Source organism: Oncorhynchus masou, chromosome 8, assembly GCF_036934945.1.
Source record: "Oncorhynchus masou masou isolate Uvic2021 chromosome 8, UVic_Omas_1.1, whole genome shotgun sequence".
NCBI lineage: Eukaryota > Metazoa > Chordata > Actinopteri > Salmoniformes > Salmonidae > Oncorhynchus > Oncorhynchus masou.
Genome location: NC_088219.1, coordinates 7,343,126 through 7,354,834, shown reverse-complemented (window position 1 = coordinate 7,354,834; position 11,709 = coordinate 7,343,126).

Sequence of the window (11,709 nt, the reverse complement as noted above, 5' to 3'; positions counted from 1 at the left end):
TCTCCTCTCCTCTCCTCTATTATACTCTCCTCTCCTCTATTATACTCTCCTCTATTCTCCTCTCCTCTATTCTCCTCTCCTCTGTTCTCCTCTCCTCTTCTCTATTCTCCTCTCCACTATTCTCCTCTCCTATGTTCTCCTCTTCTCTATTCTCCTCTCCACTATTCTCCTCTCCTCTATTCTCCTCTCCTCTCCTCTATTCCCCTCTCCACTATTCTCCTCTCCTCTCCTTTCTTCTCCTCTCCTTTCTTCTCCTCCTCTATTCTCCTCTCTCCTCTATTCTCCTCTCCTCTATTCTCCTCTCCTCTATTCTCCTCTCCTTTCTCCTCTCCTCTCCTATTCTCCTCTCCTCTATTCTCCTCTCCTATCTCTCTTCTCCTCTCCTCTATTCTCCTCTCTCCCTATTCTCCTCTCCTATCTTCTCTTCTCCTCTCCTCTATTCTCTCCTCTCCTCTATTCTCCCCTCCTCTATTCTCCTCTCCTCTATTCTCCTCTTCTCTATTCTCCTCTCCACTATTCTCCTCTCCTCTATTCTCCTCTCCTCTCCTTTCCTCCTCTCCTCTATTCTCCTCTATTCTCCTCTCCTCTATTCTCCTCTCCTCTATTCTCCTCTCCTGTCCTCTAATATCCTCTGTTCTCTCTCTCCTCTGTTCTCCTCTCCTCTATTCTCCCCTTCTCTATTCTCCTCTCCTCTATTCTCCTCTCCTCTCCTCTCCTTTCCTCTATTATACTCTCCTCTCCTCTATTATACTCTCCTCTATTCTCCTCTCCTCTATTCTCCTCTCCTCTGTTCTCCTCCACTCTTCTCTATTCTCCTCTCCACTATTCTCCTCTCCTATGTTCTCCTCTTCTCTATTCTCCTCTCCACTATTCTCCTCTCCTCTATTCTCCTCTCCTCTCCTCTATTCTCCTCTCCACTATTCTCCTCTCCTCTCCTTTCTTCTCCTCTCCTTTCTTCTCCTCTCCTCTATTCTCCTCTCCTCTATTCTCCTCTCCTCTATTCTCCTCTCCTCTATTCTCCTCTCCTTTCTTCTCCTCTCCTCTCCTCTATTCTCCTCTCCTCTATTCTCCTCTCCTATCTTCTCTTCTCCTCTCCTCTCCTCTATTCTCCTCTCCTCTCCTCTATTCTCCTCTCCTATCTCTCTTCTCCTCTCCTCTATTCTCTCCTCTCCTCTATTCTCCCCTCCTCTATTCTCCTCTCCTCTCTTCTCCTCTGCTCTATTCTCATCTCCTCTCCTCTCTTCTCCTCTCCTGTCCTCTAATATCCTCTATTCTCCTCTCCTCTCCTCTATTGTCGTCTGTTCTCCTCTATTCTATTCTCCTCTCCTCTATTCTCCTCTATTCTATTCTCCTCTCCTCTCCTCTATTCTCCTCTCCTCTATTCTGCTCTTCTATATTCTCCTCTCCACTAATCTCCTCTCCTCTATTCCTCTATTCTCCTCTACTCTATTCTATTCTCCTCTACTCTATTCTATTCTCCTCTCCTTTATTCTACCTTCTATTACCCTCTCCACTATTCTCCTCTCCTCTATTCTCCTCTCCTCTATTCTCCTCTCCTCTCCACTATTCTCCTCCTCTCCACTATTCTCCTCTCCACTATTCTCCTTTCCTCTCCACTATTCTCCTCTCCTCTCCACTATTCTCCTCTCCTCTATTCTCCTCTCCTCTCCTCTATTCTCCTCTCGTGTCCTCTAATATCCTCTGTTCTCCTCTATTCTCCTCTCCTCTATTCTCCTCTCTCTATTCTCCTCTCTACTATTCTCCTCTCCTCTCTCTCCTCTATTCTCCTCTCCTCTATTCTCCTCTCCTCTATTCTCCTCTCCGCTTCTCTTCTCCTCTCCTCTATTCTCCTTTCCTCTCCATGATTCTCCTCTCGTCTCCTCTATTCTCCTCTCCCCCTATTCTCCTCTCCTCCATTCTCCTCTCCTCTATTCTCTCTCCTCTATTATCCTCTCCTCTCCTCTCTTCTCGTCTCCTCTCTCTCTTCTCTTCTCCTCTCCTCTATTCTCTTCTCCTCTATTCTCATCTCCTCTCCTCTTCTCCTCTCCTGTCCTCTAATATCCTCTATTCTCCTCTCCTCTCCTCTATTGTCGTCTGTTCTCCTCTATTCTCCTCTCCTCTATTCTTCTCTATTCTCCCTCTCCTCTCCTCTATACTCCTCCCCTCTATTCTCCTCTTCTCTATTCTCCTCTCCTCTATTCTCCTCTCCTCTCCACTATTCTCCTCTCCTCTATTCTCCTCTCCTCTCCTTTCTTCTCCTCTCCTCTATTCTCCTCTCCTCTCTATTCTCCTCTCCTCTCCTGTCCTCTAATATCCTCTGTTCTCCTCTATTCTCCACTCCTCTATTCTCCTCTCCTCTATTCTCCTCTTCTCTATTCTCCTCTCCACTATTCTCCTCTCCTCTATTCTCCTCTCCTCTTTCTTCTCCTCTCCTCTATTCTCCTCTATTCTCCTCTCCTCTATTCTCCTCTCCTGTCCTCTAATATCCTCTGTTCTCTCTCTCCTCTCTCCTCTCCTCTATTCTCCCCTTCTCTATTCTCCTCTCCTCTATTCTCCTCTCCTCTATTCTCCTCTCCTCTCTATTATACTCTCCTCTCCTCTATTATACTCTCCTCTATTCTCCTCTCCTCTATTCTCCTCTCCTCTGTTCTCCTCTCCTCTTCTATTCTCCTCTCCACTATTCTCCTCTCCTATGTTCTCCTCTCCTCTATTCTCCTCTCCACTATTCTCCTCTCCTCCTCCTCTCCTCTCCTCTATTCTCCTCTCCACTATTCTCCTCTCCTCTCCTTCTTCTCCTCTCCTCTTCTCCTCTCCTCTATTCTCCTCTCCTCTCCCTCTCCTCTATTCTCCTCTCCTCTATTCTCCTCTCCTTCTCCCTCTCCTCTCCTCTATTCTCCTCTCCTCTATTCTCCTCTCCTATCTTCTCCTCCTCTCCTCTCCTCTATTCTCCTCTCCTCTCCTCTATTCTCCTCTCCTATCTTCTCTCTCCTCTCCTCTATTCTCCTCTCCTCTATTCTCCCCTCCTCTATTCTCCTCTCCTCTCTTCTCCTCTGCTCTATTCTCATCTCCTCTCCTCTCTTCTCCTCTCCTGTCCTCTAATATCCTCTATTCTCCTCTCCTCTCCTCTATTGTCGTCTGTTCTCCTCTATTCTATTCTCCTCTCCTCTATTCTCCTCTATTCTATTCTCCTCTCCTCTATTCTCCTCTCCTCTATTCTCCTCTCCTCTATTCTGCTCTTCTATATTCTCCTCTCCACTATTCTCCTCTCCTCTATTCCTCTATTCTCCTCTACTCTATTCTATTCTCCTCTACTCTATTCTATTCTCCTCTCCTTTATTCTACCTCTCCTCTATTACCCTCTCCACTATTCTCCTCTCCTCTATTCTCCTCTCCTCTATTCTCCTCTCCTCTATTATCCTTTCCTCTCCTCTATTCTCCTCTCCTCTATTCTCCTCTCCTGTCCTCTAATATCCTCTGTTCTCCTCTATTCTCCTCTCCTCTATTCTCCTCTTCTCTCTTCTCCTCTCCTCTATTCTCCTCTACTCTCCTTTCTTCTCCTCTCCTCTATTCTCCTCTCCTTTCCTCTATTCTCCTCTCCTCTCCACTATTCTCCTCTCCTCTCCACTATTCTCCTCTCCACTATTCTCCTTTCCTCTCCACTATTCTCCTCTCCTCTCCACTATTCTCCTCTCCTCTATTCTCCTCTCCTCTCCTCTATTCTCCTCTCGTGTCCTCTAATATCCTCTGTTCTCCTCTATTCTCCTCTCCTCTATTCTCCTCTTCTCTATTCTCCTCTCTACTATTCTCCTCTCCTCTCCTCTATTCTCCTCTATTCTCCTCTCCTCTATTCTCCTCTCCTCTATTCTCCTCTCCGCTCCTCTCTTCTCCTCTCCTCTATTCTCCTTTCCTCTCCATGATTCTCCTCTCGTCTCCTCTATTCTCCTCTCCCCTATTCTCCTCTCCTCCATTCTCCTCTCCTCTATTCTCTTCTCCTCTATTATCCTCTCCTCTCCTCTCTTCTCGTCTCCTCTCTTCTCTTCTCTTCTCCTCTCCTCTATTCTCTTCTCCTCTCCTCTATTCTCCTCTATTCTCCTCTCCTCCATTCTATTCTCATCTCCTCTCCCCTCTTCTCCTCTCCTCTATTCTCCTCTCATCTCTTCTCCTCTCTTCTCCTCTCCTCTCTTCTCCTCTCCTCTATTCTCCTCTCTACTATTCTCCTCTCCTCTATTCTCCTCTCCTCTATTCTCCTCTCCTCTATTCTCCTCTCCGCTCCTCTCTTCTCCTCTCCTCTCCTCTATTCTCCTCTCCTCTATTCTCCTCTCCGCTCCTCTCTTCTCTTCTCCTCTGCTCTATTCTCCTCTCCTCTCCACTATTCTCCTTTCCTCTCCATGATTCTCCTCTCATCTCCTCTATTCTCCTCTCCCCTATTCTCCTCTCCTCTATTCTCCTCTCCTCTATTCTCTTCTCTTCTCCTCTCTTCTCTTCTCTTCTCCTCTCCTCTATTCTCTTCTCCTCTCCTCTATTCTCCTCTCCTCTATTCTCCTCTCCTCTATTCTATTCTCATCTCCTCTCCTCTCATCTCCTCTATTCTCCTCTCCCCTATTCTCCTCTCCTCTATTCTCCTCTCCTCTATTCTCTTCTCTTCTCCTCTCTTCTCTTCTCTTCTCCTCTCCTCTATTCTCTTCTCCTCTCCTCTCTTCTCCTCTCCTCTATTCTCCTCTCCTCTCTTCTCCTCTCCTGTCCTCTAATATCCTCTGTTCTCATCTTTTCTCCTCTATTCTCCTCTCCTCTATTCTCCTCTCCACTATTCTCCTCTCCTCTATTCTCCTCTCCTCTGTTCTCCTCTCCTCTCCTCTATTCTCCTCTCCTCTCTTCTCCTCTCCTGTCCTCTAATATCCTCTGTTCTCCTCTGCTCTCCTCTATTCTCCTCTCCTCTATCTCCTCTCCTCTATTCTCCTCTCCGCTCCTCTATTCTCCTCTCCTCTCTTCTCCTCTATTCTCCTCTCTTCTCCTCTATTCTCCTCTATTCTCCTCTCCTCTATTCTCATCTACTCTATTCTCCTCTTCTCTCCTCTATTCTCCTCTCCTCTATTCTCCTCTCCTGTCCTCTAATATACTCTATTCTCCTCTCCTCTCCTCTATTGTCGACTGTTCTCCTCTATTCTCCTCTCCTCTATTCTCCTCTATTCTATTCTCCTCTCCTCTATTCTCCTCTGTTCTATTCTCCTCTCCACTATTCTCATCTCCGCTATTCTCCTCTCCGCTATTCTCCTCTCCTCTATTCTCCTCTCCACTCCTCTATTCTCCTCTCCTGTCCTCTAATATCCTCTGTTCTCCTCTATTCTCCTCTCCTCTATTCTCCTCTCCTCTATTCTCCTCTTCTCTATTCTCCTCTCCACTATTCTCCTCTCCTCTCCTTTCTTCTCCTCTCTCCTCTATTCTCCTCTTCTCTATTCTCCTCTCCACTATTCTCCTCTCCTCTATTCTCCTCTCCTCTATTCTCCTCTATTCTCCTCTCCTCTATTCTCCTCTCCTCTATTCTCCTCTCCTCTCCCCTATTCTCCTCTCCTCTATTCTCCTCCCCTCTCCTCTATTCTCCTCTCCTCTCCTCTATTCTCCTCTCCTCTATTCTCCTCTCCTCTCCTCTATTCTCCTCTCTTCTCCTCTCTTCTCCTCTCATCTCCTCTATTCTCTCCTCTCCTCTCCTCTATTATACTCTCCTCTCCTCTATTCTGCTCTCCTCTCTTCTCCTCTCCTCTATTCCCCTCTTCTCTATTCTCCTCTCCACTATTCTCCTCTCCTCTATTCTCCTCTCCTCTCCTCTATTCTCCTCTCTTCTCCTCTATTCTCCTCTATTCTCCTCTCTTCTCCTCTATTCTCCTCTCCTGTCCTCTAATATCCTCTATTCTCCTCTCCTCTCCTCTATTGTCATCTGTTCTCCTCCATTCTCCTCTCCTCTATTCTATTATCCTCTCCTCTCCTCTATTATCCTCTCCTAAATTCTCCTCTTCTATATACTCCTCTCCACTATTCTCCTCTCCTCTATTCCCCTCTATTCTCCTCTCCTCTCCTCTATTCTCCTCTCTTCTCATCTATTCTCCTCTCCTCTATTCTCCTCTCCTCTATTCCCCTCTCCTCTCCTCTATTCTCCTCTCCTCTATTCTCATCTCCTCTATTCTCCTTTATTCTCCTCTCCTCTGTCCTCCTTCCAGGTCCTCTCCAATCATCCACTCTTTATTCTAACTAATCAACGTCATTATGATGAGAAATGAGCTGAAGGACGTGTTTGCTGCAGTAAGACTAACAAAAGCATCTTGACTGAATCTCAACCGAAACACTCAACCAAAACACTTTACTGAATCTCAACCGAAACACTCAACCAAAAACACTTGACTGAATCTCAACCGAAACACTCAACCAAAACACTTGACTGAATCTCAACCAAAACACTCAACCAAAACACTGAACCAAAACACTGAATCTCAACCAAAACACTCAACCAAAACACTCAACCAAAACACTGAATTTCAACCAAAACACTGAACCAAAACACTTGACTGAATCTCAACCAAAACACTGAATCTCAACCAAAACACTGAACCAAAACACTGAATCTCAACCAAAACACTGAACCAAAACACTGAACCAAAACACTTGACTGAATCTCAACCAAAACACTGAATCTCAACCAAAACACTGAATCTCAACCAAAACACTGAATCAAAACACTGAATCTCAACCAAAACACTGAACCAAAACACTGAATCTCAACCAAAACACTGAATCTCAACCGAAACACTGAATCTCAACTGAAACACTGAATCTCAACCGAAACCCCCAAGCCCTTTATTGAGTGGCCACTTGCTAATGTGTTCATCAGAGTGCAGAGTCTGCAGAGTGCTTTGGCCAAAATGAGCATTGAAATGTAATTGACATCCTAAACTGCCAATTATCAATATTCCAAAATTTGAAATCCATTTGCAAACTTCCTGCGAGCCGTCCCACCGAACAATAACATTCTGTTCTCGAGAGCAACAAATCACCTCACTTTTATTTTCACATAGCGAGAACGAACAAGCCATTTCAGATTGTTCCAATTACCATATAGTACAGCTAGCTAACTTCTGATCACCTGTTTTGTAGTTATAGTTTTGTTTAAAAATATATACTTTGGTTTGATCAATATGATCACACCTGAGGTTTATCTTGATCATGTTCCAGGTGATCTGAACATCAGGCAGCATGATCCCTGACCTGGATCACAGAAATTGTTTGCGGAGGTTGTTGTTGTTATTGTTGTTGTTGTCAAGGACATACAAGGACTTGCAATGTGGTGGAGTGATCTTTTGGGTGGATAAAGACCAGGTGGCACTACTTTCTTCAAGGTCTTGGAGGTGTGAGCCCCCTCTTACCCGAGGTTGTGGCGGTATGTGTCCCACACATAGGAACATGTTGGAGGCTGCCATCGTGAGTCCATCACCCGATGCTGGAGAGGAGTGCAGCCAGAGACTGGCAGGAGAAGTCTCTACACCAGCTGGTCACTGCTGAGTCTCACCCTCTTCTCTCCCCCTTCTTCCCTCTTCTCTCCCTCTCTCCCTCTTCTCTCCCCCTCTCTCCCTCTCTCTCCCCTTCTCTCCCCCTCTCTCCCCCCCTCTTCTCTCCCCCCTTCTCTCCCCCTCTCCCCCCTTCTCTCCCTCTTCTCTCCCACTCTCTCCCCCTCTTCTCTCTCCATTTTTCTCCCTCCTCTCTCCCTCTTCTCTCCCTCTTCTCTCCCCCTCTCTCCCCTCTCTCTTCCCCTCTCTCTCTTCTCTTCCTCTCTCCCTCTTCTCTCACTCCCCCCTTCATAAATAGCTGTCTTTTAAAACAGCTATATTTTCTACCTATTTAGGTCATCAGTTCTTTGTTATTTATTTTATTATCAGCAATCCGTTCCTTGTCATTGTATCACCTGAGTGTTTCTCACCAATCCGTTCCTTGTCATTGTATCACCTGAGTGTTTCTCACCAATCAGTTCCTTGTCATTGTATCACCTGGGTGTTCACCAATTGTTTGTTTGATAGAAAGGTCTTATTTGTCTTGTGTGTTAATATCACTCGATTTAATCTCTACATCATACATGCCTCAATGGTAAACATGTGCCCTCATTGTGCAATGAAGTTCTTGACAAAGACATCCCTTTTACCTATACTCTGATTTCCGTCATTAATCCCCCAAAAAATGAATCATTAATCAAAATAAAAAACATGAATAAAAAAAGTGTTTTAATCATTCATATTTTTAAAAACGGTTTGATTTGTAACAAATGTTAAAACTCTTAGCGTGCGCACAGCTCCTTTCAATACTGTATGATTTACCAACAGCCCCACACTGCTTGACACATCAATCAATATGTATCTGAACCATTGATCTGAATATGACTGAGGACATCTAGTGGTCAAAGAAAGATTACTGGAAAATATTTGACAATGAGACCAGAGTTGATTTAGTAGGCTATACTTTAATACTTTCTTTTCATTTAATTATAATTCATTCCATTAATATTTTCTCACTAATCTCTCAAAAATATAAAAAAAATCTCCCAATATTACCATCATGCTCCCTGTTCTTCTGCCTCTCCACCGTCTCCTTATAGCTCTCGTCGTCTCTGACTGGCTGGTCCCCTGGCTGGTCTCCTGGCTAGTCCCCTGGCTGGTCCCCTGGCTAGTCCCCTGGCTGGTCTCCTGGCTAGTCCCCTGGCTGGTCTCCTGGCTGGACCCTGGCTGGTCCCCTGGCTGGACCCTGGCTTGTCCCCTGGCTGGTCTCCTGACTGGACCCTGGCTGGTCCCCTGGCTGGTCTCGTGGCTGGACCCTGGCTGGTCCCCTGGCTGGACCCTGGCTGGTCCCCTGGGTGGACTCCTGGCTGGTCTCCTGGCTGGTCCCCTGGGTGGTCCCCTGGCTGGACCCTGGCTGGTCACCTGGCTGGTCACCTGGCTGGTCCCTTGGCTGGTCCACTCACTGGTCCCCTGGCTGGTCCACTCACTGGTCCCCTGGCTGGTCAACTCACTGGTCCCCTGGCTGGTCCACTGGCTGGTCAACTCACTGGTCCCCTGGGTGGTCCCCTGTCTGGTCCACTCACTGTCCCCTGGCTGGTCCACACACGGGTCCCCTGGCTGGTCCCCTGGCTGGTCTCCTGGATTGTCTCCTGGCTGGTCCACTCACTGGTCCCCTGGCTGGTCCCCTGGCTGGTCCACTCACTGGTCACCTGGCTGGTCCCCTGGCTGATCCCCTGGCTGGTCCACTCACTGGTCCCCTGGGTGGTCCCCTGGCTGGTCCACTCACTGGTCCCCTGGCTGGTCCACTCACTGGTCCCCTGGCTGGTCAACTCACTGGTCCCCTGGCTGGTCCACTGGCTGGTCCACTCACTGGTCCCCTGGGTGGTCCCCTGTCTGGTCCACTCACTGTCCCCTGGCTGGTCCACACACGGGTCCCCTGGCTGGTCCCCTGGCTGGTCTCCTGGATTGTCTCCTGGCTGGTCCACTCACTGGTCCCCTGGCTGGTCCCCTGGCTGGTCCACTCACTGGTCCCCTGGCTGGTCCCCTGGCTGATCCCCTGCCTGGTCCCTCACTGGGCTGGTCCACTCACTGTCCACTCACTGGTCCCTGGCTGGGGCTGGTCCCTGGCTGGTCTCTTGTCTCCTGGCTGGTTTCCTTATATCTGTCCTCCTACCTGACATGGTTGCCCCTGCCGCTGGTCCTGGGCTCCACTCACTGGTCCCCTGGCTGGTCCACTCACTGGTCCCCTGGCTGGTCCACTCACTGGTCTTCTGGCTGGTCCCTGGCTGGTCTCCTGGCTGGTCCCCTGGCTGGTCTTCTGGCTGGTCGCCTGGCTGGTCTTCTGGCTGGTCCCCTGGATGGTCCCCTGGCTGGTCCCCTGGCTTAATTTTTTAAATTAATAGAGGTGGATCAATCAACCTGACACTGACAGCTAACTAACTAACAAATTTTACCTTGTACTTCCTCTTTAAATTCTCCCATTTCTTGCTATTCCGCTTGCCAGACACCCCACCAGCTGCACTTCTTTTATCAGGTCCATAGAAGGATCTTTAAAAAAAATGTACAATGAACAACAGTGGCGAACCCATTAACGTTACTACTAGCTAGCTACTAGGCACAACTACTCAAAGCCCAGTGTAGACGCATTTCTGCAGCCAGTGGAACCAGTTATATTCTCCACCCTCAACCTTATCAGGGTGAAAGTTTGCTTGTCAGTCCGTGCGATGTTGACAACAAAATGTGTTTAGTATTGAATTAGCTAGCTATATTAAGACATTGCTAGATGACTAACATTACTCAGCTAATGTTATGTAGCTAGCTAGCTAACGTTAAGCCACTTAGCTAGATAGCTATCTTCACGTTAGTAACGTTCAACGGCAAGCTGGAGCTAACGTGAACCTAGCTAGCTAGTTAGCTACACTGAAAACAAATATAAACGCAACACACAACAATTTCAATGATTTTACTGAGTTACAGTTCATTTAAAGAAATCAGTCAATTTAAATACATTTATTAGACCTTAATCTATGGATTTCACATGACTGGCCATTCAGATATGCATCTGTTGGTCACAGATACCTTTAAAAAAAAAGGTTGGGGCGTTGATCTGTAAACCTGTCCGTTTCTGGTGTGATCACCATTTGCCTCATGCAGCACGACACATCTCCTTCGCATAGAGTTGATGAGGCTGTTGATTGTGGCCTGTGGAAAGTTGTCCCACTCTTCTTCAATGGCTGTGTGAAGTTGCTGGATATTGGCGGGAACTAGAACACGGTGTTGTACACGCGATCCAGAGCATCCCAAACATGCTCAATAGCTGACACGTCTGGTGAGTAATGCAGGCCATGCAAGAACTGGGGCATTTTCAGCTTCCGGGAATTGCATACAGATCCTAGCGACATGACGCCATGCATTATCATTGAGATGATGACTGCGAATTAATGGCATGACAATGGGCCTCAGGATCTCGTCACAGTATCTCTGTGCATTCAAATTGCCTTTAAAATGCAATTGTGTTTGTTGTCTGTAGCTTATGCCTGCCCATACCATAACCCCACTGCCACCATGGGGCACTCTTCACAATGCTAACATCAGCAAAACGCATGCCCACAGAACGCCATACACGTGGTCTGCGGTGGTGAGGCCAGTTGGATGTACTACCAAATTACGTTGAAGGCGGCTTATGGTAGAGAAATGAACATTCGATTCTCTGGCAACGGCTCAGGTGGACATGTCAGCATGTCAATTTTACGCTCCCTCAACCTGAGAGTTGTGTTGTTTTATTGTGTGACAAAACACACAGCTCATACCGAGTAAAATAAAGGTTAAATAAAAATGTTAAAATACATAGAAAGGTCTTGTTTTTTGAGTAAAACTATACTCAGAAAACTATGCTAAGCATACTTACATTTGAACAGAGTTTTAGCTGGGGTTTGGTTAGTCATTTCAGCTGCTATGTTGTTGCTAGGTAACATGCTAAGATGCTGCCAAGGCCGCTGAGTCCATAGGATGCCCATTCGATAAAGAGGTTTTCAAAGTGCACAGTGGAGCCCTCAATGACTTGACTCAACGGACTCGTGAATACGCATATTGAGTGATGGAGTGCTCAAAGTGTCCAGATTGAGATTCAGCCCTTGTTGCTCCCTACATCCCTACATCTTGTAGCTAATGTTCACAC